Source organism: Myotis nattereri (genome assembly GCF_964212035.1).
Source record: "Myotis nattereri genome assembly, chromosome: 21".
Lineage (NCBI taxonomy): Eukaryota > Metazoa > Chordata > Mammalia > Chiroptera > Vespertilionidae > Myotis > Myotis nattereri.
The window spans coordinates 7,785,797-7,805,020 of NC_138097.1; the positions used below are offsets into that span (position 1 = coordinate 7,785,797).

The window sequence follows — 19,224 nt, forward strand, 5'->3', positions numbered from 1 at the left end:
GTCCTTTTTGGGTTCATCTTGTTTCAGACTCTGTGCTTCCTGGACTTGTGTATCTTTTCCTTCACCAGGTAAGTGAAGTGTTCAGTCATTATTTCTTTTAATAGGCTGTAGCCCCTTAATCTTTCTTTTCTTCTTATATTCCTATAATGTGGATGTTGTTATACTTCATGTTGTCCCAAGGTCCCTTAAACAGTCCTCATTTTTAAAACTCTTTTTTTCTTTTTGCTGCTTTTGACTTCTGGGACCTTGTCTTCCAAATCACTAATTTGATTCTCTCCTTCATCCAACTATTTATTTCCTCTAGTGTATTCTTCATTGAAGAGATTGTACTCTTTATTTCTGAATGGATCTTTTATATGGCTTAAATATTCTTTTTCATGCCTACTGTCAGTTTTCAAGTTCCCACTGATTTCATCCATTCTTTGCCTAACTTCTATTAACATCCTTGAAACCATTTTTTTTTAAAACACCCTGTATTTGGTATATTGCTAGCCTTCACTTCATTTAGCATTTTTTCTGGATGTGTGTCCCATTCTTAAATTCGGGACATGTTTCTTTGCATTTTGCCTCCCTATGTGTGTTTGGTTTTTTTTGTATTAGAATCCAAGTCTTGGTAGTGTGGCTTTGTGTAGTAGGTGTCCTGTGGAACCCAGTGGCAAAGTCTTCTTGATCACCTGAGTTGAGTGCTCCAGGGATGTTCCGTGTGTGGTATGTGAACCTCCCAGTGGTAGTTGATTCTTGATGGCTATTGGCCCATCCATGTATTTAATCGATGCTCAGGCTAGTTGACTGGGACCACAATGTACGCTGCCTACAATGTAATGTATGGGCTCCTGACCGGTGTTGACCAGATGGAGCGCAATTCATGTCAGCAGGTTCTGGAGCCTTCCTAGATCTCTCTTTGGATATGCCTCTTGTGAAGCTAATTGTATCCTGCTCTGATGTGCTCTGAAGCTGGCCACTGGGCGTGTTGGTCCTCGGGTTTCCTGGGAGGGACTCTGGTGTTGAACAATGTCAGACGTTTTATGTGACTGGCCCAGGGCAATCTATTTGCATCTGCAAAGCAATTCACAAATTGTGACAGCCTCTGCTGAGGCTGAGTGAGCACAGGATGGTCCAAGCAGGGCACCAAAGCTGGCTTTTACTAGCATTGAGCCTGGGGACAGGTCAGCAAAAGTCCCAGAGCATACCATGTTCTGCCTCTCTGTCTGCCTCCATCTTCTGGGTGCCCATTAGTCCCAGTTAATGATAGAGTCTCTGGACGCACACAAATTGCATGAGGTAGGTTCTCAGGGAGTCCCCAGGTAGAGGTGAGTGGTGTTCACCAGATTGATGCAGGTTCAAGCTCAGTGTCAGTGTTGGGTGTGAGGCCACTCAGAAAATTTCCCATTGTATACCAGGTCCAGCTGCCACCCGCTGGGTCCTCACACATCTTTGAGCAGTGTACAGAAGACACAGACCTGGCATTGTTTGTAGAAGGAGAATGAAAAAGTCAAAAGAGGCTGCTCTCCAGGATTGAAGATGTCTGGGATCTGTAGTCTGAGATCAGCCATGTGAGTTGAAGAGCTTTGCAGAGGGTCTGTAGATTCTCAAAGGCCAGAGAGCTGCTTCCTGTGGTGGATGATTCATGGGTCCCCTGGGATGCCCCAGGGGAGCAAGAGCATGGCGGATCATGCAAGTGTGATGCCCTCCTCATGTAGTGAGAAGTAGAGTCCCCTCATGGGTGGCTGATTTCAGCAGATTCATCCCTCCATTTCTATCCTAAGAGAACTGGAGCTCTCTCCAGACTTCTGACCACATGCATGCTCATGGGATTCCTGAGCAGCACTATCCCTGCCTTCTTTCCTCAAGGCTGGATGAGCCAGGCTGGCTCGAGTGTAAGCAAGGGAGCATAGAGGTCCATTTGGTGGGTTGAAATGCTGTTAGAACCTTTAAGGCTTAAATTTATTTTTTTTCGTGTCTGCTCCCACACTACAGCTAAGCAGCGAAAGTGATGCTTAGCTCACTCTCGAGGAAGCACAGTACTGCCTTGCACCAGTGCCACACGTCACTAGAGCAGTGAAGGGAGCAACTGGAGGAATAAGATAAGGCATTCCTCTCCCAGCAGTGTATCACCCTCACAGGCATGATTCTTTCTGGAGAGCTGACCACTGCTGGAGCACTTAAGTCTTTTAGGCACAGAGTGAAATGATCTCATTTATATTTTTTAAAGATCTCTCTGATTTGCATTTTTATTTTTATTAAAAATTGTTTTACTAATTTAATTTTTTTCAATTAGGGATGACATTCAATATTAGTTTCAAGTGCACAAAATAGTGGTTAGACATTTATATAACATATAAAGTCATTTCCTGATTAGCCTAGCATGGGATATCATTGAAAAGGGTATTAATCCTATCCATGAGGGCTCCACCCTCATAACCTAATCAACCTCAAAAGATGCACCTTTTATTTATTTTTAATCAACCTTATTTGGGTGACATTCATTAATAACATTGCATAAGTCAGGTGTGCAATTCTATAATGCATCATCAGTATATTGTATTGTGTGTTCACTACCTTCAGGTCAAGTCTCCTTCCATTATCATTTATCCCCCCATGCCCTCTTCTCCCTCCCCCACCTGTCACCCACCAACCCTATGCCCGACTCCCCACTTGCCACCCCCACCTGCCACACACCCAGCCCCCACCTGCTTCACCACACTCCACACCCAGCCCCCACTGGCCACCCACCACACCCACCTGCCAGCTCCCATCCCCCAACACTACCATCACCCCCACCTCCCACTCCTGCCCCTCACCCCTACCCCCAAATCCCACACCCCACACCACCACCCCCCACCTCCCATTTCCCAAAGCCTCACTAACAATCTCCCACTCCCCAACCTCCCTTCCCCTGTTTGCGATTTGACATTTGAAATGATATTTGAGATGTGTCTTGAGGAGCTGCTACCAATTGAGGAGCAGCTGCTACCACAACCGCCCGATGAGCAGCCACAGCCCGAGGAGCTGCAGCCACTGAACGACTCAACATCTAAATATGGTGGTATAATCAAACATTGGTAGACAAAGAAACCCCCAAAGGAAAGAAAAGAAGGACTCGCCAGAAAAGCAGCTAAGTGTTACAGAGGCATGCAACATGACAGAAAAAGAATTCAGATTAAGGGTCCTAGAGTGCATAAACCGCATGGAGGAAAAAATCAACAACTTATGCAAGAAGCAAGAAGAAACAGATGAAAAAAAAATCAATAAATTATGTAAGAACCAAGAAGAAATGAAGAGTGATATAGCTACAATAAAAAACACCATTGAAAGTTTCAACAGTAGACTAGGAGAAGTGGAGGACTGAATTATCGAATTAGAAGACAGGGAAGCAAAACACACCCAAACTGAATGGCAACTGGAGAAAAAAATTAGAAGACAGGAGGAGAGCCTAAGGGAGCTATGGGACAACATGAAACGAAACAACATACAAATAATAGGGGTGCCAGAACAACAGAAAGAGGAACAAGGGTTAGAAAACCTATTTGAAGAAATAATATCAGAAAACTTCCTGAGGTAGGGAAGAAAAAAGTCACACAAGCACAGAGAGTCCCAAACAAGGTGAACCCGAAAAGACCCACACCAAGACACATCATAATTACCATGGCAAATGTTCAGGACAAAGAGAGAATCTTAAAGGCTGCAAGAGAGAGACGGAAAGTTACATACAAGGGATCCCCCATTAGATTATCAAATGATTTCTCAACAGAAACACATCAGACCAGAAAAGAATGGATGGAAATTTACAAAGTGATGCAAAGCAACGGACTGAATCCAAGAATACTCTATCCAGCAAGGCTATCATTCAAAATTGAGGGGGAAATAAGAAGCTTCACAGACAAAAAAAGGCTAAGGGACTTTATCACCACCAAGCCAGCAATGCAAGAAATGCTAAAGGGACTGGTGTAAAAAGAAGAAATATAAAGCTCAGAAAGAAAATAGGCACAAAAAATAGAAATGGCTACAAACAAGTACCTTTCAATAATAACTTTAAACATAAATGGACTAAATGCTCCAATCAAAAGACATCGAGTGGCTGAGTGGATAAAAAAACATGACCCATATATTTGCTGTCTACAAGAGACCTACCTCAGAAGAAGGGACTCACACAGACTGAAAGTGAAGGGATGGAAAAATATCTTTCAGGCAAATGGAAATGAAAAAAAAAAAAAGCTGAGGTAGCAATACTTATATCGGACAAAATAGACCTCAAAGTGAAGGCCATAACAAGAGATAAGGAAGGCCACTTCATAATACTAAAGGGATCAATACAACAAGAGGATATTACCCTGATAAACATATATGCAGCCAGGAGCACCAAAATACATAAAAAAAACTCCTGGAAGATATCAAGGCAGAGATCGCCAACAATAACAATCAGAGTTGGGGACTTTAATACACCACTGACATCACAGTAGAAATCCTCTAGACAAAAAATCGGCAAAGAAACAGCAATCCTAAATGGCTCGCTAGATCAGATGGACTTAATTGACATCTTCAGAACATTTCACCTCAAAGCCACAGAATATACGTTCTTCTCAAGTGCTCATGGGACATTTTCAAAAATAGACCACATATTGGGTCACAAACAAAGTCTCCACAAATTCAAGAAGATTGAAATCATACCAAGCATCGTCTCAGATGACAATGGCATAATATTAGTAATAAACTACAATAAAAACAACCCAAAATACTCAAACACTTGGAAGCTGAATAGCATGTTATTAAAAATTGATTGGGTTACCAATGAGATTAAAGAAGAAAGTGAAAACATCCTGGAAAGTGATGACAATGAAAACACAACAATCCAAAACCTATGGGGCACAATGAAAGCAGTCCTGACAGGGACGTTTATAGCTCTACAGGCCTATCTCAAAAAAACAAGAAAAAATGGTACTAAATCATCTAACTCTACAACTCAAAGAACTAGAAAGAGAGCAACAAGAAAACCCCAGAGTGAGCAGAAGGAAGGAGATAATAAGGATTAGAGCAGATATAAATGACAAAGAGACAAAAAAAAAAAAAACAATACAGAAAATCAATGAAACCAAGAGCTTGTTCTTTGAAAGGATAAACAAAATTGACAAACCTCTAGCCAGGCTCACCAAGAAGCTAAGAGAGAAGACCCAAATCAACAAAATCAGAAATGATAGAGGCGAAATAACAACAGACACCACAGAAATAAAAATGATTGTTAAACAATACTATGGACAACTCTACTCCAACAAACTAGACAACCTGGAAGAAATGGACAAATTCCTAGAAAAATACAACATCCCAAAACTCAATCATGAAGAATCTAAAAATCTCAGTAGGCCACTAACTATGGAAGAAATTGAAGGAGTCATCAAAAAGATCCCAGCAAACAAAAGCCCAGGACCAGACGGCTTCACAGGGGAGTTTTACCAAACATTCAAGGAAGCACTAAAACCTATCCTCCTCAGACTACTACAAAAAATTCAAGAGGAAGGAACACTTCCAAGCTCATTCTATGAAACCAGCATAACCCTAATAACAAAACCAGGTAAAGACAACACAGTGAAAGAGAATTACAGGCCAATAACCCTCATGAACAGAGATGCCAAAATCCTCAACAAAATCTTAGCAAATCGGATCCAGCAGTACATCAGAAAGATCATACACCATGACCAAGTAGGATTTATCCCAGGGATGTAAGGGTGGTACAATATCCAAAAATCAATAAACGTGAGGCATCACATAAACAAATTGAAGAAAAAGCCCACATAGTCATATCAATTGATGTAGAAAAGGCATTTGACAAAACCCAACACCCATTTTTGATAAAAACTCTCAGCAAGGTGGGAATAGAAGGATCATACCTCAACATAATAAAGGCCATATATGACAAGCTCACAGCCAACATTATAGTCCATGGACAAAAACACCATTTCCCTTAAGAACAGGAACAAGACAGGGATGCCCACACTCACCACTCCTGTTCAACATAGTACTGGATGTATTAGCCATTGCAGTTAGAAAAGAAGAAGAAATAAAAGGCATCCAAATTGGAAAAGAGGAAGTAAAACTGTCCTTATTTGCAGATGACATGAAATTATACATACAAACCCCTAAAGTCTCCATCAAAAAACTACTAGACTTAACACTTGAATTTGGCAATGTAGTAGGATACAAAATTAATCCCAAGAAATCTGAGGTATTTCTATACACCAATAGTGAACTTTCAGAAAGAGAGACTAAAAAAGCAATCCCATTTACCATCGCACCAAAAAAATTAAGCTACCCAGGAATAAACTTAACTAAAGAGGTAAAAGACCTCTACCCAGAAAACTACAGGATGTTGAAAGAAGTGATAGAGGAAGACATAAACAGATGGAAGAACATACAATGTTCATTCATTGGTAGAATCAACATCATTAAAATGTCCATACAAAGCAATCTATAAATTCAACACACTTCCCATTAAAATACCAACGGCATATTTCACAGATCTAGAACAAACTCTGCAAAAATTGATCTGGAATAAAAAAAGACCCTGAATAGCTGCAGCAATCGTGAGAAAGAACAAAGTAGGTGGGATCTCAATACCAGATATCAAGCTGTATTACAAAGCCACTGTTCTCAAAACTACCTGGTTGTGGCACAAGAACAGACATAGATCAATGGAATAGAATGGAGAGCCCAGAAATCGGCCCGAAACAATATGCTCAATTAATATTTGACAGAGGAGGCAAGAACTTACAATGGAGTCAAGATAGTCTCGTCAATAAATGGTGTTGGGAAAATTGGACAGATACATGCAAGGAAATGACACTAGACCACCAACTTACACCATACACAAAAATAAAGTCAAAATGGATAAAGGACTTAAATGTATGATGGGAAACCATAAAAATTCTCGAAGAATCCAAAGGCAACAAAATCTCAAACATATGCTGAAGCAATTTCTTCACTGATACAGCTCCTAGGGCACTTGAAACTAAAGAGAAAACGAACAAATGGGTCTTCATCAAAATAAAAACCTGCTGCACAGCAAATGAAACCATCAACAAAACAATAAGAAAGCCCACTGCATGGGAAAACATATTTGCCAATGTCATATCTGATAAGGGTCTAATCTCCAAACTTTATAGGGAACTCATACAACTTAACAAAAGGAAGATAAACAATCCAATCAAAAAATGGGCAAAGGATCTAAACAGACCCTTCTCAAAAGAGGACATTCAGAAAGCCAAGAGACATATGAAAACATGCTCAAAGTCACTAATCATCAGAGAGATGCAAATCAAAACAACAATGAGGTACCATCTCACACCTGTCAGACTGGCTATAATGAACAAGTCAACAAACGACAAGTGCTGGAGAGGATGTGGACTGCTGGTGGGAATGCAGACTGGTGCAGCCACAATGAAAGACAGTATGGAGTTTCCTCAAAAAACTAAAAATGGAACTCCCATTTGATCCTGTGATCCCACTTCTAGGAATATATCCCAAGAAACCAGAAACACCAATCAGAAAGGATATATGCACCCATATGTTCATAGCAGCACAATTCACCATAGCTAAGATCTGGAAGCAGCCTAAGTGCCCATCAGTAGATGAATGGATTAGAAAACTGTGGTACATCTACATGATGGAATACGATGCTGCTGTAAAAAAGAAGGAACTCTTACCATTTGCAACAGCATGGCTGGAACTGGAGAGCATTATGCTAAGTGAAATAAGCCAGTCAATGAAGGAAAAATACCACATGATCTCACTCATTCATGGATAATAAAGACCTTTTTAAACTTATGAACAAAAATAGATACAGAGGCAGAGCTGCCTCAGACTGTCAAACTGCAGCAGGAAGGCCGGGGAGGTTAGGGGAGCAGAAGGGAGGGTAAGAGATCAATCAAAAGACTTATATGCTTGCATGTATGCATAACCAATGTACATAAGACACTGGGGGGTAGGGGCAGCCAGGGGATTGTCAAGGGCAGGGGAAAAAAGGAGACATATGCAATACTCTTTGTAATACTTTAAGCAATAAAAAAAAAATAACAAGTTTGAGGACCCCTGCTTTACAGGTTCTGGGGGGAACTCCCACATTGCCAAAATCAGGGAGCACATCGTACAACTGTAGACCTGAAGTTTGGATTCTGAGCTTAGTGTCTTTTAAAGTTTCCCAGGCCCAGGGGCGGGAAGAGTGGCAGGACAGTCCCAGGACTCCACTATCTCAGAGGCCACAAGAGTGTGAGGCCCTGAAATAAGCTCCACAAATCAGTACCCCTAAGCGATTCTTCATTTGCAGCAATCTGTGGAAACTAAAGGTCTGTTGAGAACTTGGCAACCACCACCAGGATTCATGGCTCTGCCTGTCAGAACCTTTCCCCAGCCCCTGGAGATGACAGCATCATGTCAGGGCCTCAGTCCTAAGGGCACAATCTTGCCTACTTGGCTATCTTTCAAGGGACTTCTGCTTCCTGTCCCCAACTGGGATCCTCTCCCTTCTAGTTTCATTCCCAGCAGTTGGGAAGAGTTTAAAACCCTATTTCAGACAATGTCCCTCTTTTATTCTCCACCATCGATGGCCCTAGGATCCTGAAAATTAAACGGAAACTTCTCACCAAATACTTTGCCTCGTCTTCTCTGATGCCTTTAGATACAAAACAAGGCCAGGATTCCCGAGTCCTCCCAGCTCAGCCACACCAACCAAAATCTTACAGGGTGGCATTGCAGCCTGTCACCCTCTTTCACACACCACACCATGTATCACCCACAAGTGACTCACTGTTCTGGACTCAGTGACCTGGGTTTCAGGATCTGACAGGCACCGGCAGGCAAGGATGGAGGGTAAATGGAGTGAAGCTGAGTAGAAGTCTTCAAGCAAAATGGAGTCTGGGAGGCACATAGGCCTCAATGCTGACTGTTGCTGTTCAACAAGCTTCAGACAAACCACTGCACCATGGGGACAGTGCCTCTGAAGCCTGGTCCTAGTTGTGACCCAGCGCTGGAGCCTATAGGTTAACAGAACAAAGAGGTCAAAGTGAGCACCTGGAAGCAACACCCAGACCAATCAGCACTGGATAAGACCCCTGGCCTGGGCTTTCATTGGCTAAATGCAGCCATAATTCGGTGCAGTGCACTTTGGGTAACTTACTTTTTCAGGCCCTACAGGTGAAATTAAGATCTCAATCACTGACTGATCATTGCAAATACGGGTGTTGGGGACCCCTGGTGGCGCTGGAAAATGACAAATTTAGGATTTGGGGGCTAGTCACAGGTTGCATGGAAGTGTTGTCTGCAAATGATCTCTTGTTTTGAGATGTAATTTTAGATTTCATGAAGTTCAGAATGCTCCCTGAGGTGAAAAGTATTATTTCCATTATTCCTGAAGACCACAAATTTAAATGGATATATTGTTTTTAAGTTATTTTATTTGATTTTTATAGAGAGAATGAAGGAAAGGAAAAGGGAAAATCACTGATTGGTGCCTCCTGCATGGCCCCCACCCACTAGGCTTACACCCAGAAAACTTGGCTTGTGCCTCACGAGGAATCTAACTGGTAACCTTTCTGTGCATGGGACTACACTCAACCAACAGACACACTCCAGCCATCAGATATTTTATTTTTTATCAAAACATCCTATTATTAATAGAAAAATCAGGATAGGAGAAAATGTACATTATCCTATCCTAGTTGTTTAAAAACAAAATTTTAAAGGGTACATGGCCAACAAGTTGACCTTTCCTACATTGTCTGCATGTTTGCAGTCATCACACATTGTGAAACTATGGAGCTAAGAGTTACTGAATGTTTACTACACGTGCCAAGCCCTGGATTCAATGCTTTACATGAACTATTTCAACATAAATTGCATGATTATAGAGTTAATAAAAGGCAGGGCTGGAAGACAAACCCATGTGTCTCTAACAACAGAGTTCTGGCTTCTACTGTTAGGCTCTGTAACTATTAGGATTGGCTAGATGTTATTATAAATTACAAACAGACCCATAGATTTATTGGTTTTTATAGTAAAGAAGGTATCTTTCTTGTTCATGCCACATGATCTCCCTGATTCTCCTGGGACTTGTATAAAGAGAAGCCACCATATACATACCTCCTGGATATATCAGAGATGTACAGAGATGGTGGCAAGTCTCAGTGCTTCCAGACTTTTCTGTTAGCAGTGACAGGCTTCACGCTCAGCATATTTCATTGGTCAAAGCACTTTACAGGGCTGCAGCAAATTCACGTGGTCAGTAGGGAAGTCTGACATGCTTGATGGCCATATTCATGTGACTACATGGGGCCAGCCTCTCTTGGGGCTGTGTATGGGCGAAGAAGAGCAGTGAAGATTGGTAGGAAGTGAGAGTGGAAATTAGTTCAGATGGTTCACTTTGCCCTCATCCAGGTGCATTTTGTCCCAGAGCTGCCCATAACCACCACTGTCTAGATTCAAAGGAGTGAACTTCAATAAGAGGAATTTGGTCAGAAGTCATTGGCCATGAACTCAGAGCCCACTTCTGAGTGTGACCTTTAAGAAATCCCTGGCTGCCTCAGTTCCCCCACTATGTTCGAGGTGAAGATCTACATGTTAAGAATGTTTAGTGGAAGGTACAGGACTGCAAGCATTCCAGCATCCATGTTCTTTGAAATTAATATCAGTCAGTACTCTGTCTCCGAGTCTCTATCATTTGCATAGCTCAGGCGAGGGCTCCGTCAGGTGGGGCTGAATGTAAACATGCTGACATTACCATCAATGTTGGTCCTAGGTTCCCATTCATTTGTGCCTGAACCTGTGCTCAATGTGGTCCCTCCATTGTTCTCTTCATCCCCATTGGAGGGAGCACTGGGCCTAATTTTCCCTCCTTGTCTCAATGTTCCTGAGTGTCCAAGCTCACCCAGTAAATGATGAGAGTCCTGAGGTCATAAAGTGATGCTCCGGGCAACCCCAGGCACCTTCCTTATTAGGTGTCAGAATAGCTTACACACGGGCAATGGATTGACCTTCTCTTCAGGGACCAGGAGGACCACCCGACTATCCCAGCCCTCTCCAGGGGTATCCAGGTCCTCATTCCTAAGGGGGAATTAGGGTCCTAGGATTCTTCACCCTCAGCTTTCTCCCATATGCACCCATCCAGTGATTCCTTCTCAGGGATTCAGGATCTTCCAGATCCTCAAAGGCTTAGAGTCTGCCAAAAACAGTGCATCCACACTCTATTCTTCCATTCTGCCACCAGTTTTTCCCAGCTCTCCAACTTCGCTCAGCCTGCAGTTCTATGACCCTTCACTTCATCTATCCATGAACCTGAGATGGGACCCAAAGGGGTATAACAGTGGCTTGGAAGAGAAAGGGCTCAGCCTGGGGAGCAGAGAAGAACATATTGTCCTCTAAGTCACCCCTGTGGAGATTGCCTATGCATTTGTCTGTTGCTGGGGTGCACACATACAATCTCACAGGGAACATGCAGACATCATAAGCACACAAATGCACGGGTACAGAACATCCCCAGGCAAAGATGGGCTCTCAGGTGCAGGGCTTGTGGCCGGCTCACACAGACCCAGACTATAGACTCGGACATCACTTTGAGGGGAATACACAAATACACACAGATAAGAACACATGGGAACAAGACAGCGTCACAATGCACACCCACACACACAGGCACACACCAGAAGGGACATACGTGGACATAGTACACAGACACAAAGAAAATAAAAAACACAGATACAATCAGGAACACTCAAAGGGGCAGCAATTCACACATACAACCAACACTGACAAGCAAAGCAACACTCCCCTTAATGCTGAGACATACTAATACACTGTTTTGAAGGAAACATTAAGAACTGAGGTGCTGTCTTGAAGAGGTAGTACAGTGGGTTGGAGAATCATCTCATATTGCACCTCCCCCCCCCCACACACACACAATAGATTTTGGATTTGATCCTGGTTGGGGCATGTATGAAAGGCAACTGATCCATGTTCCTCTCCCATTAATGTTTACTTATTTCTCTCCCTGTTTCTCTTTATTCTTTATCTAAAATCAATAAACATATCCTCAGCTGAGGATTAAAAAAGAGAAATGTATTGAATTTTCAAGAACATAGCATTAAATCCAGAGCAATCTCTCTAGAACAGTTATCAGAGAATCATTTGAATGCAGTCAATGTGTCTTCTTTTACCTGGGAGGCTAGCAGAATCACTATCGCTGATCTCAGAAAAACCCCACATAATTAGTGTGATAGTCATGATCCCCTCCTTGCTTTCATTTAACCACTAAAATATGATGGTTTCTGAATAAAGTCATCCCTTCATTTCCATAACTTAGGTTAGACTTTGAGTGATAAAAATTAACTTATCTTAGTAGAAGCTGTTTCTGAGGAATTCCAACATAACTTTAGGCACTGGAGTGAGTAGAGCCTAATTCTCCCTCTAGGTCCCATGTAGCCATGCACCCCCTGTAGATAACTAGAACCTAGAGGTCCAGGAGTGATGCTCTGAGTAGACCCAGGCATCTTCCTCTATTAGTTTTCAGCTTAGCTTTCACATGGGCAAGGGACACCCTCTCCAGGGATGTCCAGTTCCTCATTATTAGTGGGGACTTAGGAGCATATAAGTCTACCCCTCAGCTTTCCCCCATATGCACCCATCTTCACATTCCTTTCCAAGGATCCTGGCTCATCCAGCTACTCCAAGAAGGCACAGTCTTCAACAACCATTTCCAATCCACGCTCTATACCTCCTGTCTGTCATCACAGTCTGCCCCAATTCCCCACCTTGCTACAGCCTGAGGTTCTTGGCCCTGTGCTTAACTCATACCCAAGATGGGACCTCCAGATGCCTGGATGAGCAGGAGAATAAGGGGCTCAACTGATGGTGGGGAAGAAAAACAGGTAGTCCTCTACATCTCCTCTCCAGAGATTCACTATGACTTGTCAGTGGTTGGAGTGCACAGACTCAGAGAGAAATATACAGATAACACGAGCACAGAAACATGCAGGTAGAGAACAGCCTCTTCTGGGCACTCAGGTGCCAGACTTAGGTCCAGCTCACATAGACCCACAATGTAGACATAGGCAATACCTTGAGGGGAACACACACACAGAAACAAATAACTGGGGCCACCCAGACAGTGCCACAGGACACACACACAATGGACACACCCCCATATGCTGGCAGGAGACCCTACAACCAAACCTGTGCAGGGGCCCAACCTCTCTGCACCCTAAACCTCACATCCCACAGTATATTGTCCCTCAGAATCTAGGCTCCATCACCTCACTCCAGGTGCAAGGGTCTGCTCGGCATGGGCCAAACTTATGGAGCGGGGAGACCACCTGGAATGCATCCCCCCAATGTGGTATCATGTTGAGACCAAGCCTCTCCTTCAGGAAATGCTTGTACTTCAGAATGGTCTCACTATTAAAATCACACAGCACCATTTCCTGGAGAATCCATGCTACCTCCAGGACTGGTTGGGCAGTGGTATTTTTATGAAATGAAAATGGAAAATTACACAGAAATGCAAAAATAGAGAGATTCAAACAATGCTCGTGGGGCTTAGGAGAGTGTATGGGCTGCACAGAGGTCGGTGAACTCATTTGAGGGCCTCAACTATTAGGGGCTGCTCCAGAACGGCTGGGAGGGATCTGGACTCCTCAACTACCTGAATCCAAAATAGCCCAATCTCCACCCCTGGCTGGAAGGTGCTGAGACCACAAAGCCCATGTCCAGGCCCAGAGCTTTCCCCAGCCCCTTAGGGTTTAGTCTCAGGGAGCACAGATGCCATGATTACCTGTGGATGACTCAGCTCAGCCCCAGTTCCCCACCCTCCACACTGACAGCAGGGCCCCTCCCCTCCTGTCCTCTCCCTCACTGTGTGCTCTGCCCTCATGAGAACCCTTATGGCTGGTTCACCACAGGGTCCCTGCCTGGTCTGTGATGGTGTTCGCACGTGTTGACTCGTTTTGTAAAAAAACGCACAAATATATTGATGAGAGAGAAAGAGAGAGAAGAATAGGGAGAGGGAAACACCCATTTTGTGTTCCACTAATTTTATACATTGTTTGATTCTTTTTTTAATATAAGCTTTATTTTAAATTTAAAGAAAAACGGAAAATGAGTATTTTTTTTTACAAATTATACCAACATTGAAAATGTAATTTGGGAATGTTGAACATTAGTTCTCAATTCAAAATAATGACATGTCTTGGTGTTGGCTAATGTAAAGTTTCTTTAAACCTAGTACTTTAAATAAGCTTAACCATTTCATCCTTCCTAAAATTCAGTGATTATGATTCAACTTGATAAGGTTAAAGCAGTCTTCTATGTAAAACCCCATATAACGTTTTGAAATACAATATATTTACACCAGCGAGGAAATGATAAAAACCTGTAAAAACCACATGGGACTTGCCGAAAAGGCTGCCTACATACAGAGAGAGCATTTCGCCTCAGCACACACACGTGATCAAACAGACTCCCTCACGTTCTCTTACACAGCCACCTGCGTGGTTATAAATGCCGCTCTAGCATGTATGAACTGAAAATAACATATGTTTTAAAAGGTCCTTGAAGACACAGGGGAGTGGAATGAGCCCGCGCTGAGAGCAGCACCACACAGGCTGTTATGAGGATGTGGCCAAGCTGCCAGCCCAGCTGGCTCCGCCCCTGGGGAAGCAGGCCCCGCCCCCGGGGAAGCAGGCCCCGCCCTCAGAAAGCCGGCGGGGGCGGGCCCAGAAAGACTGATGATCTTGTTGATCTCCTCGGCCTCCTGGACCTCGTCCTCCTTGATGACCAGCGGAGGCGGAACCTGATGATGTCGCCGTGGGTGGGCTTGGCCAGAAGTCCATTATCTCCAAGGCGCAGGCGCACCTTCCAAGCATCGGAATCTTTGGTTTCCCGGGTGACGATGGCGTTCAGCAGCCCCTTCCCACCCCCGGTGGTCACGATGTCCGAGGGCAGCTTCCTGAGCTCGTTCTCTTCTTCCAAAACCTCGGACCCCCGGCTGCCCGGGGGGTTGCCCCCGTACGTGAAGCCGCGCTCCCCAGCCTGGATGGTCAGCATGATCTCATGGTCACACAGCACCGCCCACACGGGGTACAGGCCACCGGAAAGGGCCTTGCCCAGGAGGACGAGGTCAGGCCTGACGTTTTCATGGCCGACCGCCAGCCACCGGCCAGTCCTGGCCAGTCCCGTCTGGGTCACATCCAATAAACAGGACCGGGTGCCTGGCGCAGAGCTCGCGCACACCCATCAGGTAGCCTGGGTCGGGACAATGACGCCCGCCTCGCCCTGAATGGATTCGACCATGAACGCGGCATCGTTTGGATCCTGAAGAGCACGCTCGAGAGCAGGCAGATCGTTGTAGGGAATGGTCTCGAACCCCGGCATGAAGGGGCCAACGCCGTCGTCGCTGCTGGGGTCCATGGAGCTGGAGATGGCACACAGAGCCCTGCCCCAAGTTTCCAGCTGCGAAGACGATAGTGGCTTTGTCCTTGGGGATGCCCTTCCCCGTGCAGCCCCACCACCACGCTAGTTTGCAAGCGGTCTCCCCGGCCCCACCCTGTGCTCATGGGGAGAACCTGGGGGTAGCTGAAGAGCTTCGTGACGTTCTCCTCGTCCTCGCCCGGCACATTGTTGTAAGAGGCCCTCGAGGTCGGCGTCAACTTCTCTGCCTGGCTCTTCAGGACGTCCATGATCTTGGGGCGGCAATGCCCTTGGTTGACCGGGCTGTGTGCACTCAGGAAATCAAAGCATTTCCTGCCTTCCACATCCCACAGGGAAATACCTGTCCCTCTCTCCAGGGTAACCAGTAAGGGGTGGTAAAGAGTGTCCCAAAATTCACACAAGATTTGAATTTTGCATGAGCATTAACAACAAAAAATAAAAGCCTAATTTTACTTGGTTCATTGAATCAGATTCTAATATCTGTTACCCTGTGATTTCAATCCCTTCAATTTGATAAGCATTACCAAGTACCAATTATGGCACAGGAGCAGGGACAATGAAGGACAATGAAGACCAATGAAGACCACAGCTTTCGTATGTGCCAGCAAAGCCGTGGAGGCCATTTACCCGATGTGCTATTCCATACCTAACCCTATACTATATACTTTATGAATCAATAAAAAATTTACAAGTTTTAATTATAAACCTGTGTTTTCTATCAAAATTACTTCTTGCGTGAATTTTGGGACACCCTTTAGTTGTGAGCGCCATACTTGGCTTCCCGTTCAAAATCGTCATCAGACCATAGACGGCCTTGGACCGTCTTCTTAGATGTCACGGATGTAGCAGAAGCCACTGACGTGTGGGCGCCCTGGCAAAGCCCCGCCACAGTCTGCAGACGAGCTAGCTTGGAAAGCATCGTGTCCGTGGAGCAGGAATTCCACTGCCCAGCTACCCTTTCTTCCCGCTGTTAAGATGGAAATGCAGATTGTTCAGCCTGGATCCAGGGACAATCTGCTGGGTCCAATAATCCCTGGTGGCGCCTCCGGCTCCGGAACCAGCTGCTACGTCTCGGTGGCAGCACATTGTTTGATTCTTGCATGGAGCTTGACTGAGGATGGAACCCACAAACTTGGCTCTATTGAGATGATGCTTTAATCAATTTAGCTCTCTGGTCAGGGACAAACTTATCGGGGGTTTTTAGTAAAATAAGTCACTAATGTATCTGAGAATAGATAGATACCAGAACCACTGGGATGAGAGATAGTGATGGAAGACAATGGCGTTTCTCGGGTCACGCATCCCAGAACCAGAGAGGAGGGAGCCTGATTCTGGGTGTGTCACCTGAGAACTGCCCTCTCATAATCCAGGACCCCTCAGCAGATATCGGAGAGCTGGTTTCGGCCCGATTCCATGCAGGCCAGGCCGCAGGACCTCACCTGCCAGAAGAATCCCACTCATTCCACAGACACCCTTGAAGCCAAGGCGCTGCCCCAGGTGCGGCCTAAAGGGGAGGGACTGGGGGAGGTTGGCACTAGGGTGCGAGGGACCCTTCTCAGCCAGTCCCACCCCACTTGTCATTTTCTAATTAATTTCCTTTCAATGTGCACAAGTCCAGACACCCAGCCACTAGTAAAATATAATGATGTACTACTGAAATATCTTATGTCCATGTTCAATGCCAACATTTTGGCAGTTTGAATGTGGTGGTGGTATTTACACCAGGGAAGTTTTCAACTACTACAAACCTAGACTTTAATGTATCATTAAATGCTTAAACTTAAAGAACACTGGTGGAGAATTAACAATGCAGATTAAATGTATAAGTGTATGGTACAAGTGGGCTATAAATCGTAAAAATTGAGAAAAACCATTTTGTTTATAGAATTCAAAAACCAAGAATTCCATATGGCCAAAAAATCAGTCGAGTATCTGAGGACTGAGTGAAATTCAAACATATGTCGTAGAGGCTGCACCGCACTCCTATTGGTTAGAATAGAATAATAAATTAACTTTAAAAGTAAACAAAAAATCCTGAGCATGTTAACAAAGAAGATAAAGACAGTGAAAGAAATACACAAAGAAATGATCACCATCAAACATTTTTATGGAAATGAATTTAAAACAAAAGCGAGTTAACAGTACACTCATTGATGGGGCTAGTACGTAAAAAGATTAACCTTTGCATGTGCTGGCAGAGTTGCAGAGAATTTTCTGGGTGGGTGGGAAGGCAAACTGATTGACCATTTGAGGTCACAGTTTCATATATGTTGAAATGTACCACGTTCACTGACACTGAAACAATTTGATAAAACATACATCTGTAGAAAGAATGTAATATAATATTCTGAGCTGTTTTATTTATAAAACCCCAAACATAGAAATAACTGAAATCATAGGCAGCTCAATAGTAAAAGTGGTTATCCATAGAATACTATATTTTCTAGAAATAAAAAAAATAACTATTTATATAAACGTTAGTGTTAAATCTCAAACTATCTGTGTAGCATGAAGGAAGCCAGTGTCTGTTAAAGAGAATTCACCTTATAGTGCCAATAAAATTATGAGAAATATGAACTACTGTATTGTAAAAGAAGGTAAATCAATGTCTGCATGGAGGGTTGGGGAAGCAGAAATATTACAAAATGACTGGAGGTAAATATAGACTGTGGCAAATTTAGGTTTAGAGTAGTTGGTGTTGACAATAATGCACTAATAAATAACAACATAAATGTAAAAACACCTTTATAAAAAAGATCATAAACCAGAGCAGAGGAGAGCACAGAGTTGGCAAGTTGGTGAATAAAAACCCTCAAAATTTATCAAACCATAATGTTAGTACCACTATGTCCCCGAAAGAGGTAGCACTTCTTAGCTGAGAACGGGTGCTCCGGATGAATCCTGGGTCAGGTCCATTTTCTAGTCATAGAGAAATGAATGAAGATACTGCCAAGAGCTTGGAGGAATCATAATTACCTCAAGCAGAAGTAAGAACACAGAATACATTCCCCTGAGCACCCAAGGAATGTGACCGATGCACACTCTGCAGGTGAGCCAGGTGTTAGAGGTGAAACCTCTTCAGCGATAAACATTCACAGTGACATCATTTGGGTTGTAGGTCTGAACATGTTAGCAAGTACAACACAGCTCCTTCAAGTCTCCCTTGTACCTCAAATTTATGACAAATCTACCAGAGTGTATATTCTCATTAAAGGGGTTTACATTGATGTAAATGGGTCCCATAGAGCCCCTTAAGTGTTCTTATTCTTAGTGAGAAAAATAAAACATTCCCTAAATATTTACATCTTTTCTCCAGTGTGAAATTTCAGGTGTCTAACCAGGTTATGGTTGTAGCTAAAAAGAAATCCCACAATCAATACACTCACCAGTGTGAACTCTGTGGTGTTTAGTGAGGGTAGACCTTTTACTAAAATGCATCCCACATTCACTACACTTGTATGGCTTTTATCCAGTGAGAACTCTGTGGTGTTTAGTGAGGGTAGACCTTTTACTAAAATGCTTCCCACATTCACTACACTTGCATGGCTTTTATCCAGTGTGAATTCTGTGGTGTTTCGTGTGGGTAGACCTTTTACTAAAATGCTTCCCACATTCGCTACACTCATATGTGTACTCTTTGGTGAACTCTTTGGTGTATAGTGAAGTTAGACCTTTGACGGAAGGACTTGCAACATTCACTACACTCATATGGCTTTTCTCCAGTGTGAACTCTTTGGTGTTTAGTGAGGGCAGTCCTTTGTC

The 19,224-nt window shown here is 43.7% G+C and overlaps 1 pseudogene across 1 annotated transcript; it reads right to left on the reverse strand.

The window, feature by feature from the left end:
• Positions 1-14,572: 14,572 nt before the first annotated feature.
• On the reverse strand, positions 14,573-16,381 carry LOC308535807 (ornithine aminotransferase, mitochondrial-like; annotated as a pseudogene). The gene is made up of 2 exons: positions 16,214-16,381; positions 14,573-15,833 (listed from the first exon to the last, which is right to left on the reverse strand). The product of its transcript is annotated as an ornithine aminotransferase, mitochondrial-like (transcript).
• Positions 16,382-19,224: the final 2,843 nt, after the last annotated feature.